Genomic DNA, 20,275 nt, shown 5'->3' with positions numbered 1-20,275 from the left:
CTATCATTAGCATCACCAATACTGTCTTTATCTAATAAGACGTATCTATCAAAGGTTAATAGGTAATAGACAAGAGTATAACATTTGAAACTTTGACACAACTTTGCACGGGATTGCCACATTAAAATGCCTATTATATTCTGTCGTAGAATAGTCATGAAATAAAAGTATAATAATATGGAAAATAGTAAATTAATAATAATCTAATTCATATTTTATAGCGATTTGATTTTCAATTTACAAATTCACTGTGACTCACTTCAAAATGTGTATTTCGCATGAATATGCACTGTAAAACGTCAACAGCGTTCATTTTATAAAATTATCAGTAAACATCCAAGCATAACTCTGATTAATGACTTTACAGTAAATTTAAAATGATGAATATATTTACCACACAAACTTTACACGCCATAAATCAAACAGATCGTCCGTCGTAAATTATTTATAAATGACACGCATATCACTGAAAATTAAAAAAAAAGATTATAACTAAGTATAATCAAAATAATAATATTTCATTTTAAAATGTTAAAATTATCTAGTACGTAAAAATATCGTAAGCTCGTTTATATTCAGAAGGTAAATAGATTTTATGATCTAGTGGTTCATTTCATGTTTGTTTTTACAAGTACAACTATATTTAGCAGAATAATCATTTTGTGAGTTGTCCCGCATAAAATTGAAACACAAATTATGAGTGGATAGTTTTATTATGAAATAAATCGAGGATCTGCAAATGGTTTCATCGGCATACAATCTCTAAAATATAAAATATTTTATCTTCCTGATATCATGATAATAACTAAAATTATGTCTATTTACATAATCTGTATAATATAAAAAGTTTGATATTTTTATGAATTAGGTTTCAATTTATAAGTTTAAGCTCAAAAATTAATTTCAGTACAAAGGTACGTAATAAAAGAGATAATAAAAGAGAGTCAAGAGATTTTCATAACAAAAACCCGTGGTAGTGTTAACAGTCAATTTTTAATTTTTACATATATTGATCATGTCGAATTATAACATTATTTTCGAACATTATCGAGCAGTGGTAGAGGACTGAAACATGCGATCATCGATTCCAAGAATACAATCTTAAATTCACACTCTGTACATTACTTATATGGGATTGCTACTATTTACAAACAAGTTTCCAGAAGATAGGTAGCAGCTTCCTCGTTGTACTATAATGACGCGATTATAGTATATTCCCCCATACATATTTTTGGGAGAGGCCTATTCCTAGCATGTTGATTAATTACTTCATCAACTTAAAAACATTGTTATCGCAATTTGTTATTTGTTTTGGATATTATTTTATTATATATTACGTTTTTCTAAATTCCTAAAATTAGATATTTTCTTAAAGAAATTTAATATTTATACTTGATAAGTATAGACTACTTTTTGGTTTATGTGTTATAGAACTGAATCCTCTTCATTGTTATTATTAATTTATTAAGTTTAAAAGTCATTTATTTTTATAAGACATAAGTTATAGCATTCTTAATAGTTATAATTTCATTTAATATTTATGTATATATATATATATATATATATACATAAATATTAAATGAATATATATATATATATATATATATATATATATATATATATATATATATATATATATAGTAGGTTTGAGTTAAATGCTAAGATATAATGCCATGTTACTCTAACAACTCAATAGATCCTTGTCTGTATATTGCTGTTCGCGAATACTTATAAAATGCATTACACTGCTTCGAATATCGTTAGCTAAAGACGATACGATAACAATTCGTGTCGATTAATATTTGCTTAGAGCTCCACACCGCCATTTTCTGGCGTGAAACCTAGCGTACAATGTAAAGGTAAACCTCGAAGTGTTATTTCAGGTGATATTTGAATGACCCTAGTCGCCGTCAACGTGTATGTTAATGCACTCGGAATTGCAGAAAACGGACGGTAGAATGCTCTTTCGAGTTTCCTTTTATAAGTTTATTTGTTTAATGCTGCAAATGTTGGAAATCGTGAAATTTTATATGTTTCGGATTAAGAAGTTGGCACAGTTATGGTTTCTTACTTAATCGCAGGCACTTTTTTGCAAAAGACCTTAGAATTTCATTTAAACCATTTGTTATTAATAATTATTTTTATTTTACAAAGAGAAGTACATTTAGAAAGTAATAAAAGAAGGCGTTAAGTAGATACAAAAGGAAATTTAGTGTAAAATTGTAATAAACAACAACATCCTGTTTCGAAGATTTACTGTATGTTCTATGAAATGCTTAATTGCAAACTTTATAGCAGTCTAGACATGAAATTAATATCGTAAATCAGCTATTATGTCACCGAGCTCATGTGTGCACGTAAATGTTGTCGGTAAACCGGGTCGTAAGTGTAATATCATGCATGCATAGCATGCAGGCCATTGCCGTGCTTTGTTCGTCAAAATTGTACACGGCAAGCTACTTTGTACTGAAATTGCGAATTCAAAACAGTCATAGTAATATTAATAGAACAGTTATGAAGAGTCGCCTTGAAACGAACATTCTTTGCCATTAAAATAATAACGATTTGGAATTTTTTGACATTTAAAGGGGTAAAGAGTTTTAAGGACAGCGCAAGATACGTAACCGTGGCGATCTATGTGAGAGGTTTAAGTCTTGCAGTGGGCCTGATGATGATGATAAAGAATTTTATAATTTCTCTTGTTGCACGCAGAAAAAAAGATGCCAAGGAAGCAGTTATCATAAATAACTCTGGAAACGCAGTTATAATATTTCTTTAATTTAAACAAATTTGCATCAAAGTTCATAAGTCGTATCTTGTCTATGTCTGTGTGTATCTATAATAATATTTATTCTTTCTACTTTAATAATTGTTACTTTTTAATTGTTGCATGAAATTTTTATTAGGAAAATTCACGCACAATTCAATTAGGAGACTTCTTTATTAAACGATACCTTTTTTATTTGATAAAACGTTATGTAACTAAAGCATAGAGTTTTATTAAGAAGTTTAGATTGGTCATTGTGGCGGTCACAGAAATGAGGAGATCTACAGAAGAACGAAAATATCCGAGGTAACTTGAAGAATTGCCGAAGGAACAGTGGGGGGATACATTGTTCGTGCATCCAATGGCCGTGAGGGTCGAAAGGTTCTCGAGCAACGACCACGAGGCGAGATCCGACATAGATAGGCCCCTACTAGGTGAGTCGACAAAATAATTAAGGTTGCGGGAAGTCACTGTATAAGGTCAGTGTAAGACCGGTCATCGTGGCTATTTTTGGGGAAAGACCGATGCCTTGCAGTGGGTATCTATCCGCTGAAAAAAGAAGAAAAAGTTATGATAACCAGTCTTACTAAAATTTTGTATTTACGTTATACATTAAGGATTTATAAATGTAAATATTTTAGCATTTCATTGACATACATTACGAAATGAAAATGATTTCTTGGGATTTTTTATTTAAGTACCGTGGAAGGTAAAACATTTTGGCTTGTTAAATCGGAAATATACAACAGATTTAGTTAATTTTATTATTTTATTCCTTATCACAGTATTTGAAGCTTATGTCAAATTTTTAGCGGCGGAAAGCTACCTAGATAGTTCGATTAAAGGTTATATACTATATTTCAATGAATTATTCAAGAACATGTTTACTTATAATGAAATCATTTTTGTCTTGAATAGTGAAATGTTAAATAATTAGCTTCAACTGTACCAGCTTGGTTATTTGAACGTAAAACAACGATTTCAAATAAATGGGCAGCGAAAATAATGACAGGCGTAGGCATCGTTCAGTGCGATGCTATCGGAAACGTTACAAATATGTTAAAGCAACACACCTGCCAATGCGGGTTGCAATTCAAAGCGAATATTTGCATCGGTAATTTTTTACGCAACGTTTGTTTTCTTATATCTTTGACGTTGTTATTATTTCTTATGTAATAATTTGAAAATATTATCGTTTATATACTACTATTCCGTAAAACATTGATGATGGTCCGCTGTGGCCACCTCTTATATCTAATAAATCAGACCTATAATGTAGTATTATAATATACAGCGCCTAACCTAACAATAAAAGATATTTATTCTGGAACTTAATTGAATTAGAAGTGATTGTGAGTTGGTCTTGACAGGTTTAATCAGATTAGGGTATACCACAATGCTCTTTATAGCAGCGTATAAGTGGATTGATGCAAATAAAACGTTGCGTATCATAATGAGCTTAAGACTAATATAGACTAGGAATGTACTTTGAAAATATACCTGTATTTAAAAACTATTAAATGTACTTATTTGTGTTGCTGTCACCCGTTTGTCTCGCGTGGACGCTCTGCCTTTTATGGTTGTAATTTCACAAAATCTATTCTTGGTAATTTTTAACAATTTAAAAAATTCAAGTCAGGTTGTATTTACAATTTTTATAACAATTTTTTAATGAATGTTTTCTCCTCTTGTGGGGGTAAATTTCGTGATCTCTGTTCGTAGCTGATCTTGGCCTAATATACTATTATTACCAAAATAAATGTCACTACCGACTTTAAGTTTCTGAGCCTTATGGTTCTAGAGCAGGGCTTCTTAAACTATGGGTCGCGACCCCAAATGGGGTCGCGTGACAAAATTCTGGGGTCGAGGGATTTCAATGTCAAATATTTATATATACCATTTTATAACACTATTTCACTAGAATTGGCGAAATGCAGTGGACTTGACGACTTTTTGCACTTGACTTGACTGAATATGTATTTATACATAGTATTATTGATTATAATTTTTCCTCATACTACTGCTAGGGACGGAATGTTGATTCTGGCAAGAAGAACCTGGTAAAAAACTCGTATTTTTAAGAATGTAGTATGTATTGCGAATGTAGTGTGTATGTATACATAAAAGTGGATGAATTTTATGCGCCCCAGTTGATATATTTTTTCTATTACTATAAAAAATCTTCACTTTTCTAACTTCTTTCACTTTTCCTTCTTTAACTTAATTAGAAATAATTTTATTTCATGTTTTTAATACGTGATATAGATGTTTTTGATTAATATTCGGAGGGTAATCACTACCTGACCTATCACCCGTTTTCGGCCTGAACTTGCGTCTAAGAAATAATTCCAAACGCAGTAATACTTTCGATTAATAACACCACGGACGTTCCAACTAACCAATCTCCTATAAGTAAGATCTATTATTATCTATTTCGAAGTCACAAAAAAAGGCTTGCCTTATAAGCTATGCACTGAAATAAAATCTCAAATAACTTAAGTAATATTACACTTTCAGCTTCATATCAATGTAGTTAAGAAAAATAAATTTGTAGCTCCGATTTAACAGTCATCAACATTATCATCGTTTCAACCGTAGAACGTTCACTATTGGGCATAAGGCTCCCGGCGTCTTTAAAAAGATTGTCTGCCCGCTTTTTAGAAGCAAGTACCACGTTGCGCTTGCCGATCCGTGGTCTCTACTCCAGAAACTTAAGGCGCTTGGGGCTATCTGATATCTGATCAGAGCCTTAAGTGGACTGAATCGATCTCGTAATATTTCACGATATTTTTTTATAAATATTTACACAAACGTACGAATATATATTTAAAGCTTAATTGTAATTTACAGAGCCACATTTCAATTAAAATATACATATCCAGTGTACTATAAATAAGGTAATTAATAAAGGATATTTCTCATCGAATTGACTACATTTACTGTAAATTTAAATACCAAGTAAATTATTATCGAATGTACAAATAAATTGTAGTAGATGAACACATCAGAAACGTTTAGAGGGCCAATTTTCATCGGTCTATAAAACATCTATTACATTTCGTAGATATGATCATAAGCATAAAGCATAGAAATGTACGGGCGTGTGTGGTTCCGAATCGCGTAATTCCAAAAGCGGTCCCATTTCATAATGCATTTCAACGTTGTCAATCCATATTTCAAATGGAAATCGTATGTGATATTTATCAATATTAGTTTCTCGCTCGGATAAATTTCGGGTTCACGTACGTAATATGATTAAATCATGAAATGAGTTTTATTGTAAAAAAAAATTCCTCTTAACCCTGCTATTAATTACAATGAAAAAAATGAACTCATTCGCCGTGACTTGTAAAGTGATAACGTTATAAGATTTTTGGTCTTACCTTAACATCAGAATTATTTTAGTTATAACTAAACCTATAAACCTTTCCTGGTAAATAAATAAATAATTGAAATGCGAACAACATACATGAAACTTTACTCATAAACATTTCATTAATATTTGGGGAAATACTGAACAAATGGTGAATGTTTCATTGATGTTCAGATTGGAAGTTTAATACAGCTTTATTTGGTTTCTAAAACTGATAATGACAATTGAGCTATGAATATTTTAAATAAAAATTACATAGTTTTTATTGTTTTTATAACAAAACTAGCCTCTTCGAAAGACTTTGTACGTTGTGTGTAAAAAGTTATTGACCTCTCGCATTCCAAACATAATTCAATACTATCACTTTATTTATATTAATATACTTATGTTTTAATTATAATTTTTTATGATTCATGAAGAGATAAGTGTTCTAATTTACCGGTCTTTCGTTTGTATGGGGAAAGAAAAGCGCGTTTTTTCTTCACAATTTTTCTATTTTTTACTTTCCTCGCGCCTTGAGGAGAATATGAAACAAAAAATTTGGCAGAATTGGATGCCGTTCTCGAGTTTTTTCGCTTAACAATGAATTCGGCGATTTATTTTTATTTATACACGTACATATATATTTTTAATGTTAAAAGTACCAAAAAATATTGTTGTTTTAATCACTACTTGATGAGAAGTTTAAAATACTTATAAGATATAAATATATACAGTAAACATTAAAGACCCGAATATATGACTGACGATTGATTGGTGTTCACCGGCATTAAAACATTTTGCATACCCAATAAGAAAGCGAAACACTGTATTTGAAATATAATAGATTTTTGTAATGACATGCAATTAACAGCGCCGTAATTATATTAGATAGATATACTAGACTAATAAAACTTGTATGTGGTATCTAGTATTTAAAAAAAAAAAAATTAATATCATGATCTGGCTAACATTTGGCGTAACTCATGCGGACTAGGTTGCCAAGTTTTCCGAGATCGATCTTCGTAATAATAGGAAACGCGTCGTCTTATCTGCAGTCGCGCACGTACGTCAAGTTCAATGTATTATAAAACGTGTCTTCCATCTTAAATTTGGAACAACATTGCATTGAAAATATTATTTTGTTAATAAAAAGCAAATGGATTGACCGGTAAAATTTTACTATTTTTCATTGTACAAAAAGACTATTCTCAAAAAAATTGAGATGATGTGATGGCTTTCCCCCGTCATACATTGAAATTATTAATTATAGTGATAAATCAAATAAGAACAAAAATCAAATTTGTTTTTTAATATATTTATTAAATATACTTATTTATATTAATATACTTATTTTAATTTATTTGTTTTTTATTTAATTTTTCTGAGTATTTCCTCTAATTCTAATAATAATTGTTACACGCTTATATGTCCCAATGCTAGGAAATAAGAAAATATGTGAATTTATATTTACTACTATCAATTACATTATCTAACTCTCAGGCAACCGGTTATTTATTTTCAGATTTTTAAAAGATTTCAAATAAACTATAAAAATGTTTTTATTTATTGAGATGGAAATGTCTGGTTTACATTTGCAACATATGCTAATCAGGGCAATTCGATTTGGAAATTTAGCTAGTGTGTTGAATTAGTACGGAACGTTCATTCAACAAGCGAAGTCAGAATAACGACAGACGTGGCTTAATATTAGTTAAACAAACAGACAAATGACTATGATTTAATAGAACAGTTGCATCGTTTGATAATGGATTTATATTTCGTGGAACGATGACTTTTCTCTACTAATATAACAAATCATCCGTTCGTTTATTTTAAAAATCACATCCGGATCTTTTAAATAAGATAATATTAGTTTAACTAATGCATATATTTCTAATATTTTGTTGGCATTAGTTGAGGTTATGTTATAAATTTTAAAATATTAATAATGCTAGCCAAAGAACAGACCGGAACTAGTAGTCACCACGAGCTATTATAAATAATATACAAACGGACAAGAAAAACAAACTACATATAATATGTGTAATAACAAGACAAATTTATCAACATCATCATCATGTCAGTCGATGGACACCCACTGGAAGGTATGGGTCTCCCCGGAAGATCGCCATCATAACTGGTCTTGCACAGCCCGCATCCAGCTATTCCTAACCTTAATTACGTCGCTAATAAATTCAGGCGTTACTTTGCGGAGGTCCATCCTAAGTAAGAAAAGGACTAAAATATAGATGCAATAAAGTGCAACGCCCGCCAACCTGCGGTGCATTTTATTGTATGACTATTGCTACATAGCGGAATTAGCTATATATTAGTCCTTTTCTTACTTAATTACGTCGCTGGTTCACATAATGGGGACCCACCCACGCCACGTTAACCAGCTCGTGGTTGCCGCTCTAGAACCGTTCGGCCCCAACGTTTTTCGGTCGTACCAGCGATGTACCCGCTTACACACAATTCTTATAAGCAAATCTTCAAGATATGTCGGTGACTTTAGTTCTTCTAAAGATTTCCTTATTTTAAACCAATTTTAAAAATAAAATAAACAGTGATAGAAACCCTTTAAGCGCACTATTCTATCACGAATGTCATGATACTGCGGTTATTTTAAAAGTGGCATAAGTTATTTTTAGCCCCTTTTAATGAAAACAACATATCGTCATGTAAATGGTTAAAGCTCGTTTTGTTTACAGCGGTGCCTTGATCTGTAACGCGCGCTGTTGATCGGGAACGCCGCGTTAATTAACCTTGTCATTTACCATGCCTGTTGCGGTGCGAGCAAGGTCTCTTACCTCCTGAACAGAACAATTCATGAAACGATACTGAATGTAATCCGTTTCAAAATCCACCATTAATATAAACCACTGCTACGACTGTAAATTTTATTTTTAAGTAAAATATTGTAATTTATAATAGATATACTGTATATCTCTATCTGAATAATTAAGTATAGCTTTATTTATAATAGTGAAAAAGTTTACGAAAATAATTTTGGCATGTAAATAAATTATTTATTCGTGTCTAGTTTCATTATAATACAAAGTTGCTTTTCTGTTTCATTCAGTCATAAATGTTTAGATATAAGCCAGCGTTTAAGGCCAGGGCTGTGTATGCCTACAGCAAGTAAAACTTATTTAATTTTGTACTTTGTGAAATGTAACTAAAGTAAACTTAAATTATGTAATGGTTTTGTATTATAATTATATTGTTTGGTTCAGAGTGCGAGAAGCTTCGACCAAAAAGTAATCGCGGGGCGCTGAAAAAGGTTCTCACCACCACCAGCACTCAGCCGAGACCAAATGACTAAGTTATATCAGTCGAGTTGGCATCACCGCATTATATAAGTATTTCTATGGTTCTAATTTAGATGCTCATTGCAGCATATATCCTGTTACGAAAATAATTTGTTTTTTATGGATATATAGTGATAAAATAAAACATTTACTCAGTTTCCGCTATCTTTATCGATAATCTATTTACACTAAACCACCGCAGATGAGTTTAAGCAAAAATTAATTAACGCAAACTCATCCTGCGCTTGCAGACCGGATGTTATCAATTTCCAACAGTTCTCAGGTGCTCCGAGAAGACGTGAGCGGATTTAGAATGATTGATAGTCCCTCTCGGGATATCAAATGTGTACATAGTCTATTTACACTCAAAGTAATTTTAACTTAGTAGAAGAATTTCAATAAGGTTCATATTTTAGCATAATTTTCCTCAAAAACGTAAATTTTTACTTAACCGTTAACATTAAACTTTTAATTATTAAAGTATTTAATGAAGACGAAAAATATTTCAGCTTTATGTTAATTAAGGAAATGTCATTCAATCATTTTATAATTTAATAATTTTTATCAATATTATAGAATGTACGTTTCGTGTACACCCTTCATTATTTAATATACATGAAAAATCTATTATTTTCAATATAAACGATAAATCTTATTTTAAGTTTCATTAGTAAAAATATTATTTATGTTTTAGCTGTGACCACCGCCGTTTAGCTTATCCCATTACAGATTGATAAAACAAACAAAAGAAACGTATTAATGAATCGTCCTCTTACAGCGTGACACTGTGTCCGATGTGACGTAAGAGCCGCACCCCTGACTAATCACCTCACGTCGTATGTACCTCGCCCTTCCTTTATACTGATACGGAACTTTGTTAATAATCTCTGTGTGTAAGGGATAGTAACACAAAATAACCAAGCCACTTTGATTTTATTGCTAAAAGTTAATAAAAAAATTAATCATTTCGTGCATAAATTTGAAACTGATCAGTTAATCTGGTTGAATGGTTATATATTTCTCATATATTTTCAATATTCGGTAACGATTTACTAATCTTGCACGCCCACAGCAATGCATGGGCCGCCTTACATAGATACGAGAATCTAGTATGGGGAGATGTACGAGTACCATAATGGGCATCCTTAGCGGGCGTTAGGCGATCGGAGTGTTTTGTACTCGGGGGTCTCTGTTGCCCACATTCTTGAAATTTGTTTGTGAGCACTGGCAATCCTATATAATTAACGCACAAAAAGTGATTTATTTAAGATTCAATCCTGGGAATCAAACCCGCGACCTACGAGGACAGGTCTGAGTCCACTACCACTTCTCAATAATGACTCCCAAAATAACATTTGTCTTGTGTTTCTAAATAACGATTGTAAATATTTATCACAATCTCACTGACCACAGACACAAATTGTAACAAATTAATTTTTATTATATAAATTTCCATCAAGAGTTATAAACCAAAAAAATCGTATAATACATATTACAGGATTTATTGGTTATAAATGTGAAAACGTTAAAAGGGTGAATGTACAGCTCATTTGTTAGCAAAAGCTTCAAAGCTTTAACTATTATTATTATTTCCAACCACTATGAATAAAGTGATCACTATGAAATATGTTACATTAATTTAATATTTCGATTTGAATTCGAAGTACCAATAACTTCTGGTAGTATAAAGTCTGCAGGTACATACCGTAAACAATGATTAACTTTAATATATCCGACATTTGAAAACCCCTTTTCTAATTGTTATCGTTTCGTTTTTTATTATTTCCGCAAACCCTCATTTTTACAGGATGTACCATAAATTAATTAAAAACAAATGAGTTATACATTCACCCCTTTAAACCCAAAAATTAATCATCATACGTATAAATATTAACATTAGTTTTATTGCCTTGCAATGTTGCGAAAGTAATATGGTTTAAGCTACTAATGTGTTCATTATACGTTCATTAGTTTTATTATTGTTGCTTGTAGTTTGTGTGACGTCTAATGCAATAAGCATGAATCCTGTAGGAGAATCCGGGTTTTATGTTTGCGCACGACTAAAATTAATGAGTTGCGTAATTGAAAATGTAGTATTTTGAATCCAAGAGATTTAAATTCATATTATTAGCTGATACACCGTATGGTCTTTTTTTTCGTACCACTGTATCATATAATCAGGCTAGTGTCTGCCTTTGTTTATCAAGACTTTTAGCGCTATTAGATCACTATCATAGCTACGTTTTTTTATAATGATATTTCTTGCTTAATACAGTCTAATCATCTTTGCTTATTGCTTTTACTCCTATACTTATTATCATCATCATTTCAACGTTAGGACGTCCACTGCCATACATAGGCAGAAGCCTAGGAGAGCCTAGGAGAACCTAAGGATTTACATTATGAATCAGTAAGAAGCGGCCTCCATACAGCATCTATCGATGGCCTTTACTAAGTCGTCTACTAATCTGGTGGATGAAGGTCTTACACTGCGCATGCCGATCTACGGTCTCCATTCCAGAAACTGAAAATTATCTGTTCTGCGCTCTGTGTGGCCTATCTTTTAACTTCCCTATACGCTGAGCTATATTGGTTACATTCATTAGTCTGTGGATTGATACTGAAATGGTACATTTTATTAATTTAGTTATTGTACTCGTTATAGGCTCGTTTATCTAAACATAATAAATATTACTCTATAGTTTAAAGCACCAGTTTTTTTATAAAGGTGTGAAAGTTTATTATAATCACGTGCTAATTTTATTCTTTTTTAGCTAATGGGAATACTTAACCTTATTCGCTTCGAGACAACTGATAGATTTGATTTCGTATGAAATATTTCAAACTCACAAATTAGAAAGATACAAAACGGTTGTGGTAACTGTCAGATGAGTTTACAACGATATAAACAATATGTAGTTTGTTTTGTTGTCTTTAATGATTTCTATTACTTCAACCTCAACTACAAATTCACTGTAAACGTTTGCCAAGTGCAAGTAAAACCACAGAAATGCCGCGTAGTTTAGCATGTGACACAGGCGGGCTGAATGCCATGAGCCGGTAAAATACTCCTTTGTGGACTCGAGTGCGCCCGAGCGTGAGATTTTAAACAAAGACTCACGCTGCTTGCTGCTCTAATGGAAGATATTATGCATTTTTAACAGACCTCTAAAACTAAAAAAAATGTCTTTATTAAATACCTTTACATTAAATTCGACACCATACTGGATTTTTGTATATGATTGGTTATAGGACAAAAGCTTTAAAGGGTTAAATGTATATAATCCAAAAATTCAGGGTTTCATAGATATATAATAAATTATTCAATAATAATAAAATAAGAAAGAGCGTTTCCAAAATTAGGATTACTATATATTAAAATTAAATATTGTTTACTGTTTGTCCCTGCAATCTTTGTACGGCCAGTAGTTAATAACCTAACAAGAAAAAAAAATTTCAAGGCGATCACTTCATGCAGGATGATTAGAAATAGGTGTAAGAAAAAAAAAATTTATAGGGCTGAACTATACATTATAAATACAGTGTAAAATTATAAAATAAATTCCGGGTATTATGTTTAATTTTCAAAACATGATACTGTTCAGTACAAGCCTTTTCTTTTTTTTAAGTATAATTACTTTTTAAAAAAAACTTTTTGAGATTTGAAACTTTAGCCAAGTTCATAACGGATGCCTATTTTTAATCACGTGAAAAACCGATTTTTTAGGCTATTTTCTTTTTATAAATAACATTATTTTCTTTAACGAGTTTTAATAAATAGAGTGTATTTTAGTTATAAATCATAAATAGGAATTGTCAATCAATACCATTTTAATTATTTACGTTAGACGCGTTTGCGAATACTGAAAATTTAACAATTCTATAATTATTACAATTGTTCTTTCGAATATTTATAATAACCAGCAAGCGACGTCCAGCGACGGCAATCCATTTTTTTTTATAAATACGCATTGATTTCCTATTGTCCGTTAAACAATGGGAATTAAATTTTAACATTTGTTAAGAGTATTTTAGTTTTGCATATTAATGCGAATTATACAAACTTCAATGATTATCAAAATAATACATTTTTTTCCATTTGTAAAGATTTAAAAGAAAAAAAATTATTGTTGAAATAGTCTTTGTAAAAAAATTTCTTCACCAGATGTTTTTGTCGTTTTATACAATTAAGATTTTTAATATAAAAGCCACATTGATATGATGTTTGATATTTTTTCGCCAAGAATTTTAATATCAGAAGCTGTATCGATTCCGATGCTATGTAATTGAAAAATATGATGCGATCTTGAGGGCAACAGTGCATACATTTTTTCTTTTATTTTGATATTCTAAATGACAAGATAAGTATGAAAATAAATAAATTTAATTACGACTACAAACTAATACAATTTTCAGCATGTCACTAACAATTCATAAATAGATACATTTGATGGAATACAAAGCTTAGAGATTAATACATGCAGGTCTAAAACCAAAACATGCACAAAAAATTTATATATGCTCAAAAAATATCTAATATCTCTTAAATTTCGTCATCCGAATGAGAAATTATATCAGGCACGCCTTTGCTGAGCTTATCTCATAACCACTATTGACAATAGTTCAACTAGTTTTATTAAGTATGAAAATGAAGTATTTTATAAAAAAAGATTGGTTATAAGTGTAAAAACTTTTAAATTGGCTATACTCTTTGTATAGCCAATTTATAAGCAAAAAGCTTAAAAATTTTAAAAGTGATCACCCTGAAAATATTACAATAATTTATTTCTTCTATTGTAATGCGATAATCCAATAACTTCTGACAGAACTCGGCAGGGACAGATAGTAAATAATAATTAATTTTAATATGTAGTAATCAGACTTTTGTAAATTATTTTTCAAAATTCGAATTACTGTTAACTAAAACAATTTAAAAATTCATTAATTGAGAGATAACGAGCCTTACCTCCTTGACTACCTTAATAAAACTTTTACAGCTATAACCAATCATCTCGTATAGTTCTATTTTACAAACTTCATTATTATTTACGTGAGACTAGCAAAAATGTTTGCAATGTATTGGTCAAATTCTCAAAAGGCCTGGATATGAATTAAATGTTGAATTATTTGTGTAGGTCCAAATAAATATTTGTATTTATTTACAAACATCCATAAACGATTCTTCTGGAGGAAAGTGAGTGCATTAATATTTTCAAAACCAGCTTTCAGAATCTAGTCCATGCTTTAATAAATAATAAAAATGTTTACTAACTTGGTTTGAGAGAAAAAAAAAAATTTCTTCGAAAACAGCACGAAGCAATGCTTACCTGTTACCATAGAAAAACATATCAGATAATTCAGAATAAATAATTAGAAAACAAAGACAAAACTTCGGATAACTATTTTATATTTTATATAATAAAGTATGCAATGTCTTTACAATCAATGGAAATTAACACCTATGAATTTTCGATCCGATAACCCCAATAACGCTATAAAGCCAGAAAGGTATACATTGCTGAACATCAATCGGATATATAAGCTATTAACACTTATCGAATACATAAACTTTCAATTACTTAAGTAAACGTTATAAAAGACAACAAAAGATAATAAGTCTGAAGGATTTCCAATATACTTTTTTATTAACTAAAATGTATAAAAATATAGGTGTAGAGGGTAAATGCAGAGCATTAAAATAACAATGGGAAATACGGGGGAGTTCAACATTAAGAGACTGAAAGTTTCGTAGTTACTTTGTAAATGAGCTTGGATCTGACCTTTAATTATTGAAACCGCGGTACTACGCGTTGGGAAAGCGAGGTCCTTACCTTGCTTTCCCAACGCGTAGTACCGCGCGTAATAGAGGGCAGAGGAAAAAGAGCATGGTTGCGGTTACCGTGACGTAACGACGCGGTATAGCGGTTCCGGTTGCATCATATCTTCTCGCCTTCGGAAAGAATGATGCTTCGCGAATCAGTGGCAAATAGAGTATAAAGGCAATTGCGTATACAGCCTAATAATTCAAATAAAAAAAAATCAAATTTAATAGAAATAGATAAGTAATTTAATAATAAAGATTAAATGGCATCTATTTTGTAATCGATAATCACGTTTTTAAATATTGATAACTATCTATTTAAATAAAAGGAGGTTTACATGGAAAGAAAACTAACATTGAAAATAGTAATGAGATAACTTTTCGTTTTCCATAAAAACCATAAGCTGAATTAAAAACAACCTGTCCATAAGTGTCTTTAGGAAGTCTGCCAGAGTAGCAAGTATTAAATAAAAGTGTTCAAAAAGTTTGCCAATCTGTAATTAAATATATTATGTTAATGATTTAACTAATGTAAAAAATAGAATATAATTAACAAAGGCAAAGTCATCTGTCGCTTACTAAATGGCTGTTATCAATAGTCGATAGTTCTCAGGTGTTGGGCCAGGCGTGAGAGGATTTAGAGTGATTAATTGCACCCTCACGACCTAAATAAATTAAACGATTCACATACGCTCTAGTGGATTTTCGCTTGTATTACTGTAAGGTTAAAGCTGAAACTTTGAAATGCATTGTGCAGACTACTACGCCAGTTAGCAAATAAATATTATATTTAATTTTATCGACGAGAAACTATTCATATAACCAGTAGCACCATTATCTAAAACCAACGACAATGCGTTTTATTGAAATACAGATATCTTGAGCCCATGATCAAATATAAAATACTTTCGTATTAAAGACGGCTCTATGTATTTTTAGAACACTTCTATACATGTTTTGTTCAACAAATAAACAGCCTTAGTAATGTAACAATCTTTAAGCCATGTATAGATATTTTATATAAGTGTGTATATTTTCAATTATACAATTATTAAAAGGCCGCTTTTTATTGTGTCATATCCGCGTCGACGTCCTATGTCGTAATTTTGATATTGTAGATGTAATATGTTTGTATGATGAAAATGTTACTAGATCACTAGGAAGTAAAAAAAAAATACCGCTAACACACTTGTAACAAGATTAACATAGATATAATAATATAAAAAATTACATGGTCAACAGTACGTACAATTGCAATTCTCAAGGTAAAAATCGCAAACGCGATAATAAATTTTTAATCCTGGATACAGCTGTATTGTTTTATGTAAGCTGTATTCTATGCCAAAAGAACCGCCGTGCTATTTCGCCTCTATTTCATAAACACTTGAATTAATAATGACAAAAATTTGTGAATCTGTAAAAAATTGATTACATTGCAAACATCTTTGAAGATTCTTTTATTATCTATATAATCGATAGGAATTATCGATAGAAATGTATATAATCGATAGAAGGATTATTTATATAATCGATAGGAATAAATGAAAAAAAAAAACTACTAAACCGTTTAGAGTTTTTCGAATACAAAAGTATGACTTAAGTTAAATCATTAATGGTTTTTATAAAAACATTGTGAGAAGTAGTGCATACACTCCTCTTCCCCCTACACTACAACCACTCCCTATACTTTTCAGTTCCCCATCGGTAATATTAGTTGGGCTACGTATGTTGTTCTAAAAATGTTTTTCAAAACAACTCTGGTGTTACCGTCTTCATGGTTTTGAGAACCATTGCTGCATGCCTGTCTGACCAAAGAACGAGATGGTCCTGTTTTTCCCTACGCTTCTCCCTCTATAAAATTTTCAATTCTATTCTAAAGAAAACACACACAACCAATAATTCCAAGTTTCGTCACCTGTGACAATGTCAAATAGCGTTGGAACGTAAATATTAACGTTTCCGACAATTTGTTAAAATAAAAGACAGAACGGTGAATTACGAATGCGAAAAGATCAGTAAACAGATTTCTTATTCTATTTTTCTATTTTCAGTTTTAATTTTTTAAATTATTTTTAAACTGGCCAGTTCCGAAAATTTTCAGTGTCATAAATATATTGGTAACGCAACAGTATAATAAACCAATTGAGCGTGTGAACCGACACGCTTCTAGTTAATTGGTTTCCATCGTACTTTACTAGTATGTTAAATGGTCAATAAATTTAATCACAAAAAGATAAAATTAAATAAATAATTAAAAAGTAAGAAATGCGTGAAATGAATATTAACAAGTATTTTCATGAATTAGACGTAACAGAATAAAATTATTAACCAATAATCATTGTTATTTATTTTATATCCGTTTCTGCTTTTATAGCAATCATTAATTAAATAATCCATACTATACTTATTACTTTGTATATTCACATTTCATGCCGTCTTAAATATATATAAAGATGTTTTCGCTTCTTCGCTCCCTATTTCGCTTTCAACATCTGTATTTATATTCACATATTTGATATATTTTCTGAATTCGGCGTCATCTGTTCTGTAAAAATCTACACAAAGAAAATTTATCTATGCGGACGCAGTGCAGATGTTAGACGAATAAACAGTGCGGTTTCTTATAAAAAACAACCATTTTTAATTGGTAAAAGCTTTTGAGCAAAAGCATTATGTGCTGTTACTGAGGAAATTAATAATAATGTCGATTGTCTTTTTGGTAAGTGTTCATCTCTAATTTTAACTTATCGCTACAGTAATGAAATACACCTTCCCTCGTAGCAAGTCTGAAGAGTTCATATTCCTTTAAACATTATATTATTGCATCTATAAACATAGAACAGGCTAGTTATGGAACCTTACTTTCTGCTTTGATGTCGAGTAAATTTTGTAAGCTGTTTTAATTTTGGAACCAATAATACTGCTTCATTATAATCTTTGCTTGTTAGCCAGGGTTTTAGTGGTAAAGGATTTACCGATGTAGGCTTGCAATTACATTCCTGTTACATTGACTCTTCGTTTATTGTGAATTCTTAACCCTTTGCTGTACCAAACATCTATAAACTATATTTTAAACCGTATAAACAAATGTAGTTTCAAAACAATCGTTATCGTTAATATTAATATTACGTAAAAAGTAATTACACTGCACGGCGATAATATTTCCAAAAATGAAAGTCGGATATTTTTGAATATGTATGTATACAAAACAATAATAAAGAAAAACAAAGACATCTGCTATCCGTAGATATTTGGTACGAGACATAAACTGAGAATATATGCGTGAAGTCACCCCACCGAATATTTGTTAAATTTACTGTTAAAATTTATTACATACTCCAGAGCCCGTCTTTGCCATTAGGGCTAATTTTCATGGCTATTACTTTGTCACTGCGACCCGAATCCACATGCATGAATGCTTAGCTACGTAATTGTATGAGACATTCGCTTGCATCTTGACTTGATCTAAGAAAACAAATACCTAAAAACTTCTTTTGTTACACCATAATCTTTTCCTCTAAAAAGGTATATTAAGATTTTTTTAATCACATTACGCTTATTATTTAGGTCAATATATATGTGATTTAAAGAATATTCAATAGCGATGATGTTTACACGGTTTAACACGAATAATTCATTTCTCCACCGCATTTTCCTGTTGAATACATTCCCTTTTTTCAATTCTATTTCCCTTCATTCAATTCTATGCTTCTATCTATGTTTTCCATGTATGTCATTTTAAGTTACAAAATCTATAAGTGTATTTTATGTAGGAATGTTATTTATCTATTACAGACTTTCAGCCGAAGGAAATACAAAAAAAATAACAAAAAATGTTTTGCTTAACTATTTAATGACCAAAAATACTAAAAATATAAAATTGTTTTGAAATTAGTTTTTTTTTGCGCCATGTCAAAGGTTTGGAAAATATATTGATTATTGCTGTGTCAAAATGAATTTATGAACATGAGGTGTGATGTAAGAAATTTTGTTACTAGGTGTTCATTAATTAGTATAATCGTTCTAATTTAACTGGCGTTAGATTTCGTGGCAAAATCATCCTATGGATACCAGAACATACACAATAGGTGTGATAACTCGAGAATTGTACTTTTGCGTCTTCGTACATAAATTCTTGTTTAGGTATTATCACAAATGATTCGTAAAACTTAGCAACGAATAGATTAGAAGAGTTTATATAAAATATAAAATTAAAATCAAAATAATCTATTTTTCGCACACTTTTTATAAATGTATCGGTATATAAACGCATTGTTTAAAGTATTCACAATTACCAAAGCATTCGCCTGTTCTTTTCACTTGCATACAAAATGACATTTGTAAAAAACGCTATATTTACTCGTTCAGTTAATAGAGTATTGTAAAAACACATACAAATTACTGGAATAGTTGGGTGTACGATGACATACAATTAGCCTATAAAATCAAATGTGGTGTAGTGTGGCATGTAATAAAATGTACAAAACTGCGGTATTACGAGCGAGCTGTCATCTGTTATTTGGAAAATCGTACTTGTCATGAATTTAATTTACATAACTATAAAATCGGTATTTTTTGATTAATAATTATCATAAAAGTAAGTATTTCTTAAGAACTGGAAAAACAAAACTAGAACGAAATCACTTTATTAATATTTCAAACTCCCCACCTCGAAAGATTTTTACAAAAATATGTTTGTGAAGAGTAAGAAAATTATTGGCTTGTGTTATGTTTGAGCTTACGTTAAGATGTATATACGTGCAAATTGTTTTTTTGTATAAGTTTCAATGTATAAAAATTAGACTAAATTCTCATTTCTAATATATTTTCTGTTCCATTATAGTTAATTTTAAGGAAATTATTTAAATTTTTCTTCTTACAATAATTTTTGCTGCAACTTGTAATATAAATTATCTTGCTTACAAGTACTTGTTCCTTATATAATACCTTTAGACATAAATTATAATATTGAAAAAAAAAAATTGGTTACCAATCCTATAAGGAAGGATGCCTAGTCAAGT

This window comes from Battus philenor, unplaced genomic scaffold (assembly GCF_028537555.1).
Source record: "Battus philenor isolate CCGP_79_NKW_IND1 unplaced genomic scaffold, ilBatPhil1.0.hap1 SCAF_2, whole genome shotgun sequence".
In the NCBI taxonomy this organism is placed as follows: Eukaryota; Metazoa; Arthropoda; class Insecta; order Lepidoptera; family Papilionidae; genus Battus; species Battus philenor.
The sequence above is the reverse complement of the archived record's forward strand: the minus strand, read 5'-3'. Positions refer to the sequence as shown.